Source organism: Peromyscus californicus, unplaced genomic scaffold (genome assembly GCF_007827085.1).
Source record: "Peromyscus californicus insignis strain IS unplaced genomic scaffold, ASM782708v3 Scaffold_5__1_contigs__length_169319896, whole genome shotgun sequence".
Taxonomy (NCBI): Eukaryota; Metazoa; Chordata; class Mammalia; order Rodentia; family Cricetidae; genus Peromyscus; species Peromyscus californicus.
The window spans coordinates 165,850,029-165,867,711 of NW_026294573.1; positions in this window are offsets into that span (position 1 = coordinate 165,850,029).

Below are 17,683 nucleotides of genomic sequence, written 5' to 3' on the forward strand. Positions count from 1 at the left end.
AGTGAAAACCAGTTATCCTTTGGAATATTTCTTTAACACTAAGAACTTTTTAAAGTAATTTCTTTATTCCCAAATATAGAGTAAACTACATTTAAGAATATTGTTAACTAAAATTTACTAAAGTTAGGCACAGTGCCACTATGTTTTCTGAAAGAATTTAAAGGATATATCTTTATTTGTGAGAGTGTATGTATGTGTGAGTATATATGTGTGTGTGAGTGTATACATGAGTGTGAGTGTGTGTGAGTATGTCTGTGAGTGTGTGTGTGTGTGTGTGTGTGTGTGTGTGTGTGTGTGTGTGTGTGTGTTACACATCTGGGGGTGCCTAAGAAGGCCCAAAGAGATTGTTATCCCCATGGAACTGAAGTTACAGAGAGTTGTGAGCCCTCTGACCTGGGGTTTATGAATGAAACTTCAATACTCTGCAAGACTAAGTCTTCTTTTTTTAAAGATTTATTTACTATGCATGTAGTGTTCTGTCTGCATGTGTGCTACAGGCCAGAAGAGGGCACCAGATCTCATTATAGATGATTGTGAGTCACCATGTGGTTGCTGGGAATTGAATTCAGGACCTCTGGAAGAACAATCAATGTTTTTAATCTCTAAGCCATCTCTCCAGCCCAAGACTAAGTCCTTTTAACCACTTAGCTGCTGTGGGATGTTCTGTATGGCAAATGTGTTGCTCTGATTGGTTAGTAAATAAAACACTGATTGGCCAGTAGTCAGGCAGGAGGAAGTATAGGCGGGACAAGGAGGAGAAGAATTCTGGGAAGTGGAAGGCTGAGTCAGAGACACTGCCAGCCACCGCCATGACAAACAGCATGTGAAGATGCCGGTAAGCCACGAGCCACGTGGCAAGGTATAGATTTATAGAAATGGATTAATTTAAGATATAAGAACAGTTAGCAAGAAGCCTGCCACGGCCATACAGTTTGTAAGCAATATAAGTCTCTGTGTTTACTTGGTTGGGTCTGAGCGGCTGTGGGACTGGCGGGTGGCAGAGATTTGTCCTGACTGTGGGCCAGGCAGGAAAACTCTAGCTACACTTAGCCATCTGCCTAGCCCATCCACCTCTTTTTCTAATGTCTTGGTTTTTTTTCTTTTCCCAGTGATTTTTTTGAACAAAATGGTAATTATGAGCATGTGTGTAAGCCATGTGTGTGTTGGTGTCCAAGGAGGCCAGAAGGGGATGTCTGATGTCCTGGAACTAGAATTACAAACATTTGTGAGCTGCTGGATGTAGCATTGGGAACTAAACTCTGATCCTGTGCAAGAGCAGCAGACCCTCTTGCCTGCTGAGCCATCTTTCTAGCAATAACAATGTTTTTAATTATAGTTCACAAATTAGGCCAAGTACATGCCAGTTAAATTTTTCTCTTAAATGTTAATAATTCATAATAATAAATAATGGAACATTGACTAAATGAAAACAATGAGTGGATAATTAAGGCTTCAGAGGAATGTACTCTGAAAGGTACACTTTAAAAGATACAGTAGGGTAATAGAGTATCCTGTGCAAACCATTTCCTATCTTTGTTGTATTTTTAAGATCCAAATGGACACAAAGGTTCCCGTACCACTATAAAGAATGACTTTAATAAAGAAACCACAAGCTCATACTTTAGGGTAACTTTCCAGCTTGAAGAGATACCTACCAGACCCCCCAGTTAACACTCATTGAACTGCATTGAACAATGTTACCTTTGTTCATTATTTGTTCAATAAGTTTCAATATTGACCATCATATAACACTGTTATGTTGGCAATAAAGAGACAGAGAAATAAATTCATGAGCATCACACACATACAGTGTCCATGCTAACAATAAATGTATTTTCTTCAAGATAACAAAACTTGATGAGTTTTGGGCTAGATAATCTGAAACAGGCTGAGTACAAAACCAGCATTCTCTTTTTTTGTGCTCATTTACTTTATATTACATCTTCCTTCAGGAAGGAGGCAGGATCTGCTCCATCTCAAATTTCTCCCTTTCTACTTCATCTTCCCTTTGCTGGGGCACCAAGCATGTTAGTTTGACATTAGACTTTTGTGGGGGACTTCTTTAATCCTCTTCCCCCTCTTTTCCCTTTCTGCAGCTTGTGAGACCATGAGCAGATATGTACATGGAACACTGACTGAAATTGGTCCTGGATAGAGAGATGAGTCACAGCAGCAGCAGATGCCAAGAGAAAGAGTACTTGGTGATGCGCCCACATAGATAGATTCATGGGGACCCAGGGCCACCCACATTCCTCCTGGGATTAGAAGACCAAACTGCCATTTCTTTTCTGTGTGGGATGTTCAGGTCTTACATGAGTATTAACTACTATTAATGCGTTGTTCTCTAAGTGACTTCATTCCCCAGAGAAAGTCACAGGTCTATGTGATATCATACCATTCCCAGCTTGGGTAGGATAAATGATGCCATGGTAACTACCCTCTCTATTTGCTCCATGTGCTTCTAAAGCAACAGCATGATCTATAGAGATTAGGCACACCTACAGTGGCTTCCCAAGCTGGATGAGAGACAGTAGAGCGCTGTTGCTGCTGCTGCGTGTACTACCTACAGCTCTCCAGAGATCACAGAAAATCAGGCCTGGGCCTACTCAACTTCACAGACACAAAGGCCACATCACCTTAGAGTCAGTTAAGCTTCTGTTTCCCACCAGAGAATTGGCTCCTCAGAAATCATGTGAGGATTTGTTAACCTAATTGATAGGCTTGGAAAGTCCCTACTGTTAATTATTTTTCAGAGAAAACGGTGTTGGATGTAATTTACGTGCAGCCAGGCGAAATGGACAGCGGTCTGTCGCGTAAGGAGCAGAGTACCCGGTTTGTGTGCAGCAGTCCCCAGTTTGTGTGCAGCAGTCCCTGGTTTACAGGTTTCCAGGCGCAGGGTGCCCGGAAGTGCCCTCTCGGTTCACGGCACCAGATGTTAGTTATTTTGCGGCACTGCGCTCTTACCCTGCGAGGAAATGTCACAAAACACGACAGAATCTGCTAATAAGAGTTTTATTAAGATGAAAGGGACAGAGAGTGCCCAGGCCTGTGGCAGACACGTATGTAGAGAAGAAGAAGGAGCCGGGAATATGGTGCGGGCTTATAAAGGCTGGGTATGCACAGGTTGACATAACTACTCCACGGATATGCGTAGATCACATGGTTATGTTGTGCGCTCTTACGTAACCATGCAAAGTCACGGATCCTAGTCATGCGAGATGCCTTGACCCAGAAATGGCTATCTTGATCTGAAACTGGCTAGGCGGAAGTGTCTAGGTCCGCCAGGCATATGCAAACATGCCCAACCCCAACCATGGGGGCGTGTTGTGAACCGTCACCTACCTCCACCACAGTACTTCCTCCCTGCACTTCCTCCCTCGTGCTTTGGTATTTGAATTGGTGCTGTCATTAACATTTGCCTGTCTTCCACCAGGTCTGCACATGCAAATTAGGTGCATCCCCACCCCTCTTGTTCAATTGTCCTCTCTCCTTCCTGACTCTGGCTATGTAAGGGAGCCCCCCTTGCTTCAATCAATAAGCCAGCCTCAGACACAGTCTCCAAGATTGTTCTGCAGCCCCAGACCCTGCTCCCCAGCTCCTCTGCTTCCTGAGACTGACATTGAGTAATGGCCATCAGGACAGGGACCCACAGCCTACCTACTGATTCCTTCAATGGCTCTTCTCTCTACAACTGGGTTTAAAGAGCCCAGTTAAAGTTGGTGGTAAGGCACACGGACCCCATGGGTACATGGAATTCCTTCCTCTTACTTGCCCTTGCCTTGTTGTTTCAGGCCACATGCCTAGGCCATATGTATTGTTGCCTGCTCTACCCATACTAACCTAACTCAGATCTTCATTTTTTTAAATTATTTTCTCAGATTATTATATAGTTACATTATTTCCTCCTTTTCCTTCTCTTTCTCCAATTCATCTGTCCTAGTTAGAGTTTTATTGCTGTGAAGAGACACCATGACCATGGCAACTCTTATAAAGGAAAACATTTCATTGGGGCTGGGTTACAGTTTCAGAGGCTTAGTCCATTATCATCATAGAGAGAGCATGGCAGCATACAGGCCGACTCGGTGCTAGAGGAGCTGAGAGTTCTACATCTTGATCCACAGGCAGCAGAAGGGGACTGTGACCCACAATGGGCATAGCTTGAGCATACAAGACCTGTAGAGGACCAGCCCCCACACTTATTTACCCCAGGAACTCTTGAGAAATGAGGGATAAGAGACTTAGAGAGAGAAAAAACACAGGATGGGTTCGGGTGGGCCTGGATCCTTATCCACTGGCCCAGAACTTTATTCCAAAAGTCTATTTATAACAATAACAAGGGGTGGAGCAAAAGACCTCCCCCTTGCAAGTTACAGTCAAGTGTAGACCCTTATAAACACCTGGTACCCAGGCCTGTGGTCCAATCAACCTCTTATGCAGTCCTGCTGGGTACAGACACTAGGACACCTAGTGGACTCCAACAGAGACCTCAAAGTCTGCCACAAAGACACACTTCCTCCAACAAGCCCATACCTCCTAATAGTGCCACTCCCTATGGGAGCCATTTTCTTTCAAACCACCACACCCTCCCATATGCCCTTCTTGATCTACTTCAAATTGAGGCCTCTTTTTTCAGTAATTGTTGTCATAAATACTCTCTCTCTCTCTCTCTCTCTCTCTCTCTCTCTCTCTCTCTCTCTCACACACACACACACACACACACACACACACACACACACACACACATTCATACAATCTTCCTAAATGTGTAAGTACAGCCTGTACTGTCTATGTAATGTTAGTTGTATATATGTTTTGAGGGAAATGGCTGCACTTATGCAATACATTCTAGGTGTCACTATTGCCTTGTTAGAAGGTCACTGTATTTACTGTAACAGGCTGAGTACATAATAACACATATCTATGATGAGTTCTTTTGTTTCTGAGGCATTACTTTACTGGGTTCCCAGCTATGTGCCATCAGAACCACCAGCAGCCAGACAGAACTAGCTCTTGGGACGACTAGACCTGAGATACCCAAGTGAATCTGAAGCAGTTCTGGACCGAGTTCTGGGGAACCACAGATGACAGCTGGGACTCAAACAGTAGCATGACTTCTGAGGACTAGACAGGCTGCTGCCAGTGGACAACTTCACCGGTCTGGAAGAGGTGAGATTCACCTACTGGGAGGATGTGGATGCTAGCCCTTCATGCTTCCTCTCCCCATCTGGCATGTCCAGGTCTTCTTTCTCTAGCTGAGACAGACTGTTCTTCCCTCTGCCCTAGATATTGCTGCCCCATTGTACCTTGCTTTGTTTTCATTTCTCAGGTGCAGGGAAACAGACATTCCAGAGAAAAATAGAGTCCTTTTAGATGTTAGGTTGTTGTCATTTCCTGTGTTAAGTATTCCAAGTTACATGTACAAATTACAAAGATGTTCTACTAACCCTGATCCATCTGGGCTGCTACCATGTTTACCTCCTATCTCAACAGAGAAATAAAATATTGACTGATCTATAATAAATTACATAAAGGGAGGGGAGTCAAAGGACACATGTAAGGAAAGTAGAATTTCAACCCATAAGAAAGTCTAGACCTTACTGATTGATATAATCACTAGAAATGATTGATTTCCCTGACACGGAAGGCTCAGTGTTTACCTCAGAGATTTTTTTTTTGGGGGGGGGGTCCAGCACATGCAATGTTAACCAGCAAAATGTTAAAGAAGCGTCAATGTCATAGTGCACAGGAATACAGGTCACAATAGGGAAAACAGCATAGATTTAAGGATCTACTGAGCCTGACAGACTCCTCATTTCCTCAAACATGGAAAGGAAAACAAAGGGATAACCAAAGGATACCCTGATTAGAAAAATGGTGATATCCATCATTCATTTGACCCACAGACCCTGAAAAATGATGCCTTATATTTCTGTATATTTGAGCCTGGCCTAATAGAGAAAGTAGCCTCCAGACTCTCAAAAAGTCTACCCCAAACTCCCACTCCTGGGTCAAGATGGCTTTCTAATTTTTGAGAACACACACTGTGCCCTTGAGAACAGCTGAAAATTAAGCTCCTCTCAATAGATGTTATAAGTGTTTATTCCATGACAGTTCCTTATTGTGAAAAGAGCCAAAGGGTGATGAGAGAGAAGACTTGGCCTAAACACTCTCAAATAGTATCCTCAGTATCACGTTTGTAACACATCTTCCTCCGCTGACTTACGTGGGATGCTGTAAACACTTATTTGATGATGTTTTGCTCTACTGCTTTCATATATCCACTTCAAAAGCATGGCTATGGCAGATCACTATCTTGACTGTACAATGCACAAGATTGATTGTCTCATGTTTTTTTATGAGGTTTGCTTGAGTACTTACAAAAGCCTCATAATTTAACAGTGTGTGTATACACAACCATAATTTATTACATTATGATATATATGTAAGATGGTAAATGTAGTTATTGGTGCTATTATATTCAGTGGTATTAAAAAAGAAAAGGAAAGGAAACTACTAAGTACGAGAAGAAATGTTTAAAAGGATGTAAGCATAGAAACCTTTTTTAGTAAAGAGGGATTTCTGTATAATAAGATTGGGATGGCTCGATGTTTTCTCCAGGGTGGGAAAGAAAAGTTATGAAGGTCTGAGTAAGTTATACAGGGAACATAAAAGATGAGAAAGACAGAGAAAGTGAGACAGAAGGCAGAAGGTGAATATATATACATATGTATATACTCCTGGGTGTTTAACCTAAAGACTCTAAGATTGAAACTTTTTTGTTGTTGTTGTTTGTTTGTTTGTTTGTTTACTTTTTGGAGACAAGGTTTCTTTGTGTAGCCCTGGCTATCCTGGAACCAGCTCTGTAGACCAGGCTGGCCTTGAACTCACAAAGAGACCCACCTGCCTCTGCCTCCCGAGCACTGGGATTAAAGGTGTGCGCCACCACCACCTGGCAGATTGAAACTTTTAAAACATGCTTCCTACAAACTGTCTGGTGGTATTCCTCAGCCTCCAGCTATGACTAATGTCTTCTGATTTTTAAGTGCTAGTGGATTTTCATCAAAATGAAGAAGTTCTCATTAATATTTTGTTTTGGTTTCTAATCACAAGATGATTAAATAATGAATTAGTAGTGAGGAGAATTTACAGTATGATGTATTATACATTGTTTGGAGCAAAGCCCACTGCAGCAAAATCCTATATACTTAGTCATTTATGATGACAGAGGTCAGGAAACATCTAAATCTACTGTGAAATAAGGTAGATCATCAAATGTAGGGAAGATGGACAGAGAGAAGAAACACTGAAGCATTTTTCACATGCATTAGATAGAGCAGAAGTTGACTAGGAAACTACAGTGGAAGACATAATTGCTGGTAGTCAAACACAATAAGATTGGATATGCTAACAGACACAAAAAGCAGCAAATGATGCCAGAGTGTGCAAATGAATAGCTAGGACAGAAAACCCGAGGACAGGGCACTGAGGCATAGTCCAGCATTAGTGTCTGCTTAGCACATGGGAAGCTCAGGGTTCAATGCAGCGCTGAAAAGAGAAAAGTGAAGACCATTATCATACCAAGGAAAGTACCCTGAGCAGTACAAAGAACATGACCAAGAACAGTACATCAGGCTCAGAAACAAGACCAATGGCCGTCACTTGACTTACAAATGGATGGACAGAGTATTCACAACACGGAATCATACCACTGTGATAACAAGGGGGTGCGTCTAGAAGGAAGGATGGGCTTATGAAAACTAGCATCAGCTCATAATGTTGCTGGGAAGAAATTTTGGATCTTGTATTAGTCAAGGTTCTCTAGAGTCACAGAAATTATGGAATGAATCTCTCTCTCTCTCTCTCTTGCTCACTTGTTCTTCATTTCATATTTTTCCTACTTGCTAAAAATTTAACCTTTTGGGGGAAAATAAATTCAAAGTACCATTAAACTGGCTTAGACACACACACACACACACACACACACACACACACACACACACACACACACACACATATATGGGAATTTATTGGAATGACTTACAGGCTGAGTCCAACAATGGCTACCTGTGAGTGGAAAGTTCAAGAGGCCAGTAATTGAGCAGTCCCATGAGGCTGGATGTCCCAGCTGGTCTTCTGTATATGCTGGAATCCCGAACAGGCTCCAATGTCAGTGTAGGAATGACTATGCTGACAAAGTGAGGGCAAGTAGGCAAAGGACAAACACGTACCATTCCTTCTTCCATTGTCCTTCCAGCAGAAGGTGTGGCCCAGATTAAAGGTGTGCCTTCCAGCCTCAAGGTCTGAATTAAAGGCATGTGTCATCCAGCCTCAAGAATGGGATCAAAGGCATGTTGTCTTCTTGCCTCAAGGTCTGGGTCACAAGTATGCCCTCCATTTTTGGATTACAATTCATTCTAGGTATAGTCAAGTTGACAACCAAGAATAGCCGTTATAGAACTATTTTGGAGTTCACAATTTAAAAGCTTTGATGGGAATGAAGGTAATTTATTAAACATAATAGTACAGTTGTGTATTTCAGCCCATGTAACTTATCCACTTGACATCTCTGTTTCCTACCTGTAAATTGAGGTCATACACCTGGGATTTAAGGTAGCTTCCAATTCTAAACAAGATATCCAATGAATGGGTTTGATGGCTTTCATTTCATATTTTTTCCTACTTGTTAAAAAATTGACCCTTTCGGGGGGAAAAATAAATTCAAAGTACCATTAGCTTGGCCTAGAGCCACATAATACACAAAAATAACTACACACAAAAATAACTATTTCTGTTTTCATTCAGTTGTACTTCAGTGTTATTTGGATGCTGACTTCAATCTGTAAGCCTAATGGGGTTAATTAAGGATCTCAAATATAATTTGAAAATGTTTACAGACAGCACACTTCAGAATGCCAACCCCATGTGTGGACATTTCTATATTAATGACACAATATTTGCTTTAGAGGTCATAGTGTTCCTTGCCAGGTTAAACATTTGTAATCTGGATCCAGCTTTAATATCCCCTTTCAAAAAAAAACCACAGGCTGCTATACACTACATCAACAGGGCTCTTCAATTGCATGGTTTTTCAGGATTACCGAGGTACATCAGCCAACAACAACAGGCCCCTTACATGTGGATGTTAATTAGAATGTTGACATGCTAAAACCATTTATAGAGACAAGTCTTCCTTCAGTACTCACAACCCAACATCGTGCTGAAGGCAAATCTGTTAATAGAATTTGTCCCCAGTGTGACCAAAGGCAGAGTAGGTAAAGGTTCAGCCTTGTTTGTCTCCTGTGGTAGTGAGTGTGTGGGTGTAAACTGCTGGCTCCGTGTTACTGCTTGTGACCACACACTGGTTAATTTGTATTTCTCCTCTCGAAGATCATTCTAAAGGTCACTCTTATGTGTTTTAAACTATACATAGGTGTGCATCGTCAGAAGAAAGCTGATGTATGCCTAGAGGTTTGCTATCATTACAGGTGTAAAATGATCTCCAGAAAGTTTTATTCTAATTTTTGTGATATTCTAGATCTTTGCGTCTACATAATGCTGCACTTTTGAAGTTAAAGTAATTTCACTTCTCATGTTTGTTTTTAATATTAGTGTGAGGAAAGAAATCCTTTTTTGAGATTAAGCAATGATATTCATAAAGAAATTAAATGGATTTTTTAAGAGGTAGCAACAATTACAACAACAAAACAAGATGACAAACCGCAAAACTGAATTTAAAGAAGAAAAACGTCTGTTAGAGTAGATCTACAATGTGACCTCTATACCCTCCAAATCACACCAGTTCCCTGCTCCGAGACAGTCAGTGGATATCTGTAACAGCAGATAATAACACACTCAGTACAGCTGAACTTATAAGTTAGGGACATGGACAAATTGACAATAAAATAAAGCAAGTATAGCAGTAGGCTGTGAAGGTCACCCCTCTTTCTCACTCAGAATACCTTATAGCAGTGTACTGGGCACAGTGACAGCTGTGAGATCAGGAGAATGGAAGAAAGCACATTGTGCCTCTTCTGGAGTCTGTGAATTTCTGGAACTGCCATTTTCCCCCCTTGGGCCGTTAATGAAATGAAGGCTCCTTGAACACGAGCACTGTGGCCGTGGATCTAAAACCTGCAACAGTTTAGTGACTAGCACATGGGTGGGCAGGTAGCATACAGTGTGGATACTCCGAACAAAGGGATGATTTACATTTGTGGGCAGGAATGAGCAGATGACTTAAGATCTCACCATGTACCTCCAAATGGTGTGTAATTTAAAATATCAATTATTTATTCCTGGAATTTTCTATGTAATACTTTCAGACTGCTATTGGCCACAGGCAAGTAAAACCAGGAAGAGCAAAACCACACCAAAGGGAGACTACTGTATAATATATCCAGTTATAATAATATATACATGCATATATATGGTGCATATAATATATAGTACATATAACCACATACTATTACTGAACGTATATGTTGTACTCAGCCCCATTTGCTATGTTACCTTACAATATAGCGTGGGCTACTTACTATACTGAGTTCACTTTAATAGTGTTACCAAAATTTTGGGGAGCCCCACCTTAAGCCACATGTTATGGAGAAAATTGGGGGTCTTTCTAAGGATTCTCGGCCTTCTTAATGAAAAAATTTAAGAATGGACTCAGGAAAAAGTTTGAGCAAAATTGTTATTACATTAAAAAAAAATAACTTCCAGGACAGGCAAGTTGTAAATCTTGTCAGCTGTCCAGGAGAAAGACCAAGAGGACTAACTTTTGAGTTGAGAAGATTTAGGAGTGTTGGAGAAAGTGTATGGAAACCCAGAGCATCAGGGAAGGCAGGCATGCTGAGGAAAGAGAGAAAGAAAAGGAAAAGTTACACCTTTTCTGAATATTTCAGAACAGTGGGCAGGTTTAACATAGGTATATGGCTGATACTCCAAAATCAAATATAAGGGCTGAGATTCTGGGAAACAAACTTATACCATCTCATTAAGGGAATAGTTACCCCTCCCATTTCTTCAGAATGAATCGACCTTTCTGGAGGTTGATTAGCCAGGTGATTAAATGACCTACCTAGATTAACTCATGTTTTAGGTACCTTGCAATGTTATGTCTCTTCTTAGGCCACAGTAATAGCTTCCTCTTAATGGGCTCCCAATACTATTGAAATAATAGGGCATTGGCAAATAGTATAAAGAAGTATAAAATATATTACCCTTGCACTCTTCAAGGAGTTTGTCATGTCTTTCATTGTCTATGTGGTGACCATACTTTAATATGACCCTGCATAATCAGTCTCCCAACTCTCACATTCTCGCTGAATCATCTCTTTCCATTATTCAGGAGTCTGGCCATTTGCTTCAAACAGACTTCTGACAATTGGACAGAATGCCTCATTGTATTTCTTTGCATATCTTCACATCTGAATTAAGTACAGCCAGTATTACCACTTGTTACATAAAACTGATAAAATCCTCTTTATAAATTCTCCTTGTACCGAAATATCCACTTAACTAAGGCTTTTACCTTATTTCATAACTGATTAGGACACGTGAAAATATGGAAAATTGTTGATTGGATCAGTAAATCACCAGAAATACTGTTTGGAAGACTTCCGCTGGAGTTAACAATGTCAGACCTTAATAAAATTGACTTTTAAGGTTAAAAAACTGTCATTAAAGGCTCTGTTTGTAGTAACAAGGCTGCCAGTTTTATAAGTAATTATTAATTGCCATATAGTGTTCCTTAAATTGGACAAAATAATATTTCATGTTTTATTCCAATTTCCATTTACGAAAACGTGTGTGAATATTTAGAAAAGGTTGATATTCATTCATTTCACAGTATTTATGATTTTACAATTTTTATTCTATTCCTGTCCACTTACATTCTTTCTCCCCAAGGAATTCTAATTTTACACAACTATCATCTCACGCACAAGAAACTTGTTTTTATTTTTATATTATTTTAACAATACTTTTCCTAAAATGACTCAGTTTTCATGGCATCCATGGACTGCTCAAAGTATCTCAATAGCATAACATGAACATAGTTTCTCCTAGGACCCTACATAATGAGACCCTGTCTGGCTTGCTTGGTCATAGCTTTCCTGTATGGCACTGTAGAGTTCACTTGGGGGCAAAGAACTTGAAAATAGGCAAATTTAAAATCCACTGCATGGCCTCCAGCAAAATATTTCACTTAAGTTCTGAATTCATTCCTTATAAAAGAGGTAATATTTTTAAAGAGTTGTCATAGGCAGAACAGGAAGGCAAACGACCTTCCAATTTCAAAACTGAGAGGAAAAGCAGAGTGGACACTGAAGCTATCTTCACCTATACGCGTCACAAAAACAAAGAGGGATCATTTTCCAAGAGTATTCCTCAGCACAAAGAAAATACACGGACAGATAGGAGTGCAGGGCAGCAGAACGAAAGAATGTGGGTGTGCTGGAGGGCAGAGGGACTAAGAACACAGTGGGTGGCTGGAAACGGCTGAGAAATTTTGCTGCCAAGATGTCCTGCTGAGTGATAACTCTAAAACAGTGGGCAGTGATACAGGGCAACCTTATTGCCCCAGCCCTTCATATAGTCTTTTGCACACAGGAGTTTGTACTGTGAGTGCTGCCTGTGGAAATCAAATATAAGGGCCAACCAGAAACTACCCGTGGCCTTGGGAAATCAAAAGAGCTATCAAGCATGTGGTGAGACATTGTTTGGAGCTGACTTCAGGGGACTCAAGAAGCTGCAGATATAACTAACTGGGAGAAAGACACAAGCTCCTTAGACACGAAGCCATTAGAGATCAAGCCCCCAGAGGAATATGGAAGGGAAGGCACAAGATAGACATCCACACATCTCTAGGGACATATTTGCTGAACCCAGTTGATTACTCAAGGGTTCTCAATGCCTAAAACAGACTATTGTTATAACAGTCAGCACTGAATAAAACAGCGTTTGAGACAGACCACCAGGGTTTTAATAATTATTTTCCTGGATATCTGAAAACACCTTAGACAAAAATGAAAGAACTTATCTGAATAAATTAATCATTCAGACACTGTAAATCAAATTTAATTGTAAGCATTTATTAATTAGTTACATTCAACATTACAAAGTCTATTATTTTTAAGTACATAATTCTAAAACCACATATCAAATGCAGTGACATCCCGTGGTTAGTGGTCCTTGCCATGGATTTCATAAAACATCGTGTACAGGCCATCAGCTAGAACCTCTTCTCATGGAACCCCCTTTTAGAATCGCATCTGATACTTCCGAATCTCCCTGCACTCTGATGATGTGCCAACACCCTCCTTTCCAGCTAATTCTTGCTTTTTTTCCCCTTCTAAGCAGGCCCTATTTGAACTAAGTTTATGAGTTTCCTCTCAGTTACATAAGCTCCAGGAAATGGAAGGTTTCATTTTATTTTCTTCAGTCTTGTTTCATCCATGCTGAGAATCACCTGCTATAAAAGAAACATTCAATGAATATTTTTTTATCAAATAAGTCACTGATGACTCACTAATGGAGACATTAGAACGTCCTGTGTTTTGTCAGTTTTAGATTGGACTTACATCATGACTTTTCACCAATGTCTTGGTACACCTAAGACAAAATTCTCATCATCTCCACCCATACTTACTTTAAGTTCCCATTTGAAAGACCAAGTCTCTTTGAGGTTTCCATCATTTAAAACTATGTTTTACAGCAGAGTGGCCCTTAGTCTGCTTACAACATATCCAGAGTGGTTAATTTATGCACAAACTGCAGATATTAATTCCTCACAGTTCTGTAGACAGAGGTCTGAAGTCAAGAATCCAGCAGATTCTATGTATACTGGTGCTCTGCTCCTCATAGGTGACACCTTTCACGTGATCTCATGTGGTAGAAGGAGCAAGCCAGCTCCCCTGTGCCTCTTTTATAAGGGCCCTCGTGATGCCTCCACCCAGATGCAGTCATTTCTTAAGGCTCCACCTCTGACTACCATTGCACTGAGGATTAGAAATTGACATACACATCATTACAGGTGCACAGATATTCTGACAAAGTAACAAAACCTTTAAAAAATAATTGTAATTGTTCAAAATTAACTACTTTATAAACAGAGAATAATTTCTGTGGCAGGGTAGACTAGCTTATATTGCCACTATGGCCTTTCTGTGAGGGAGTCATTCAATTTCTTTTTCTTCTTAAGATTTTTCAACTGTTGTCTTGATAGAGCAATTGCCTAAATGTCCACTCCAGGAACCTCCCTCTTCTATTCCCAGGACCCCTGTGAAGCTAAGGAGATTAAACTGCAGAATTCCCCTTGTATAGTGCCTTTTGGGACCCTGTGCCTAACTTTATACTCATAGCTTTTATCCTTGTTTCTTAAAGCTTTACATTGCTGAAATGCTACACACATATTCAGTTGTGTGAACTGAATCTGTTCTTGTTGCATCAGAGAGGGTGTCAAGCCGCTGGGAGAGCTGAGCACACATCACCCCAGAGACTGTATGTGTAGACCTCAAAAAGTGGCCTCACTTCACAATCCTCTCTCCTGAGCATGCAGCACAGAGCTGGCCCTGGTGGTCACTCAGTAGGCTCCTGTGGAGTTGAATTGTTAAGAATGAAGTCTCCGCAGCTCCACACTCTATTGAACTATCTTTTCTGCAACCCATCCTGAGACTTTTTTCTAGTTAATGATTAGCTTAGGAAATATTCTCAGTTTGGAAGTCTAAACACAACCATATGCAAGCCAGAAGCCTTGGGCCTCGTGTCACAAGGAGTGGACTAAGCATCTTAGCTTTACATCTGAAGTAACCACCTCTTCCTCTTGTATGACTGTAGGACTCCATTTCCCATCTTTCACTTCAGTTTCATTATTTATAAAAAAAAATAAACAAACAAATCAAACAGGAGGAGGGGTCTAGGGGAGGGGCAGTGTTTACTTCACAATTATTTAGTAATCAGATAAAATTATATATATGAAATCTAGGACACAGCAAAAATGTAGATTACAATTTTGAAAATCCTGGAGACAAGTTCATATAATTTTATCTATATATAGACATGGATTCAGCATTACTCTTTAGTTAAATAATTATCCCTCAAGTTCACAAACTTAACCTTCAGAATCATAAAGTGATTCAAAGATCAAAAGAAAAAATCTATGAGTGCAGGCATAATTAAAATGTCATCATAATAAAGTTCCTGGCTACTTTTGAATCCTCAAGGCTCAGAAACAAACAACTTGCTCAGCACATTTTGGCAGAGTGCCCTTTTAGAAAACAAGGTTAGCTACCTAATTACAAGGCCAGCAAATGGAAAAACACGGCTGAGATGCAGGTAACGGAGGGGATGAGCACACATTCTATATTGAAAATCAGACGGGATTTTCAAATTGGAGCTGGTGTGGCTTTGCTTTGTTTTTCTTTTTTTCTTATATTGGTTATTTTTTTCAAAAGTTTTATAAGGGACTTCATTTTGTGTGGGTGCATGTATGTGTGTGTGTTTTCACCCCCAAATATGAGCATTAAAAAAAACCCAACTCTATGACGTCTGTTGAAAGAGAAATACATGTTTCCCTCTATTTTAGTCTTATTTCAATACGTGTGGTACATAAAGGTATGATTAATGATAAAAATACACATTTCATGTTAAGAAAGTGTTCTCGCAGTATAACATGTAGGGATGTAGTAAGAAACTTGCACTTACATAGTTGTGAAATTACCTCCTAAGCTGGATACACTGGGGATAGGTCTGTGTTTTACTCACTAACAAGGGAAAAATCATAAGGGAACCCAATTCCTGTGGGAAAAGAGTCACTTTCCAAATAACTCAAGAATGACATATTTACCTCAAAAAAGTTCTACAGACCCACCAGTTTGGGAGAGGTCAAACAAATATATACATTGTTTCTGTCACACTATACTGTACAATTTCTGAATTCAGTTCAAACAAAACAAACAAAATGAACAAACACTCAATGTCTACTTTATTTCCAGGTAAACTAGCAGTTTACAAATGATTTTACCAGTAAAATTAGAAAGAGAAATGAATTCAAATAAAGAAAATATAAAATATTAAAAAGAAAACAAAACACACAAACATAAAACAACACTGGCTTACAGAGCACTAAATTGTTGTCCTAGGATAAATTAAGTCACCCCAGGGATCCTGGCGACACCACACTACTAGTTTGACTTCTAGTTTGTTCACGCATTGGCTTGGCTTGGTTCTCTAGGACAGCTGTAGGACCCACTGAGGCTGCTGTGTCTCCGACATCCAGAAGCCTTGGGAGGGGGTGTTCTGAGGACATGACTTTTCACTCTCTGCTTCAGGGCTGGGTGTATTTCACTATTCAGCTTCTTGGTGCTCTCAGGAATGGAGGACATTTTCCTAGACGGGAGATTGAGTTTCTCGTTCAAATCAGTGAGCTGCAACTCAGCCATCCCTGTCCCATCCCGTCACTGTGTTCCCACTCCTCCATGTCATGGTCCTACACTCTCCCCTGTGTCCCATGTCGCCCACCCCCATAGCTTCTCCCTACACTGTTGGACTTTGTATAACTTTCTTTCAGCAGTCAGTGTTTCCCAGATGACTAGAATGAAGACACAATTATGAAATGAAAAGACTATGCATGAAATAAACTTGGAGAAACTAAGTTAATCAAAGTAATTTCTTCTACTGAATCTCTGAGACTTTAGGTCCTAGATGGAGAAAATGTGAAAAACATTTCCCAGAATCATTTTATTGTGGAATACTTGTTTTCTGTCAGTGGAGAATACTTTGAGAAATGATTTTTGGACAAATAATACATAATGCCAATTCTACACACCTTCAAATCAGAATTTTTCAACATATAACTGCCATTGACATCTGAGTCTCTTTTGCCAGATCCTGCTGGTGACCATAGCACTGGTGTAAATTGCAGAGAGGAGGTTTTAGACTAGGGAATTAGGCACAGTTATTGAAGAACCATGAATTGGCTTCATTATTCTTTTATTTTACAGGACAAATAAATAACTATTTTTTCACTCCTAGGACATCTTTTTCAATGTAAGAGTTTTAGCTGAGTTCCAGAGATGTTTAAATGATTAAAATGTTAGGGCTGGTCATAGAAGATCCATGGAGCTTTCATGCCACAAACGTTGGCATGCTTACCAACTCTGCTTTGCAGACAGTTAGGATGTTCTGGAATGGTGACGTAAAATTTTATCATGGAAGTTAGACACAACCAAAGCATGCAATAGTAAAGAAACATAGCAACATTACAAGTAAACTCTCCCTTGAATCTTGCCTTCTAGGATTCTTAAAAGAGAAAGCATCCAAGTGTGAAACACAGTGTTTCCCACTGAGTAGCTTTATACACCAGAGAGACTTTCTTTCTGACAATCCAACTTCCTTAATCAACAAAACACATGTCTACCCATGGCTCATTGGAACTCAGTCAAACTAAATTTAGCAGATTGTCAAGTTCAGATTATACCTAACAATGACACAGAGGGTAGCCACTCCTTTTAAAAGGGAAAACCCAGCACCAAGCATGATAATTCTCCCTTCAAGTTATTGTTTGTCAGAGTCCAAGAAACTCTTAAGACAATGTTGCCTTTGGTTGCTTCCCAAAGTCCCAACCACTGAAGACACCATGTACTTCAGACACAGGGTCCAGAAGCTTCATCTGACCCGAGAGCTC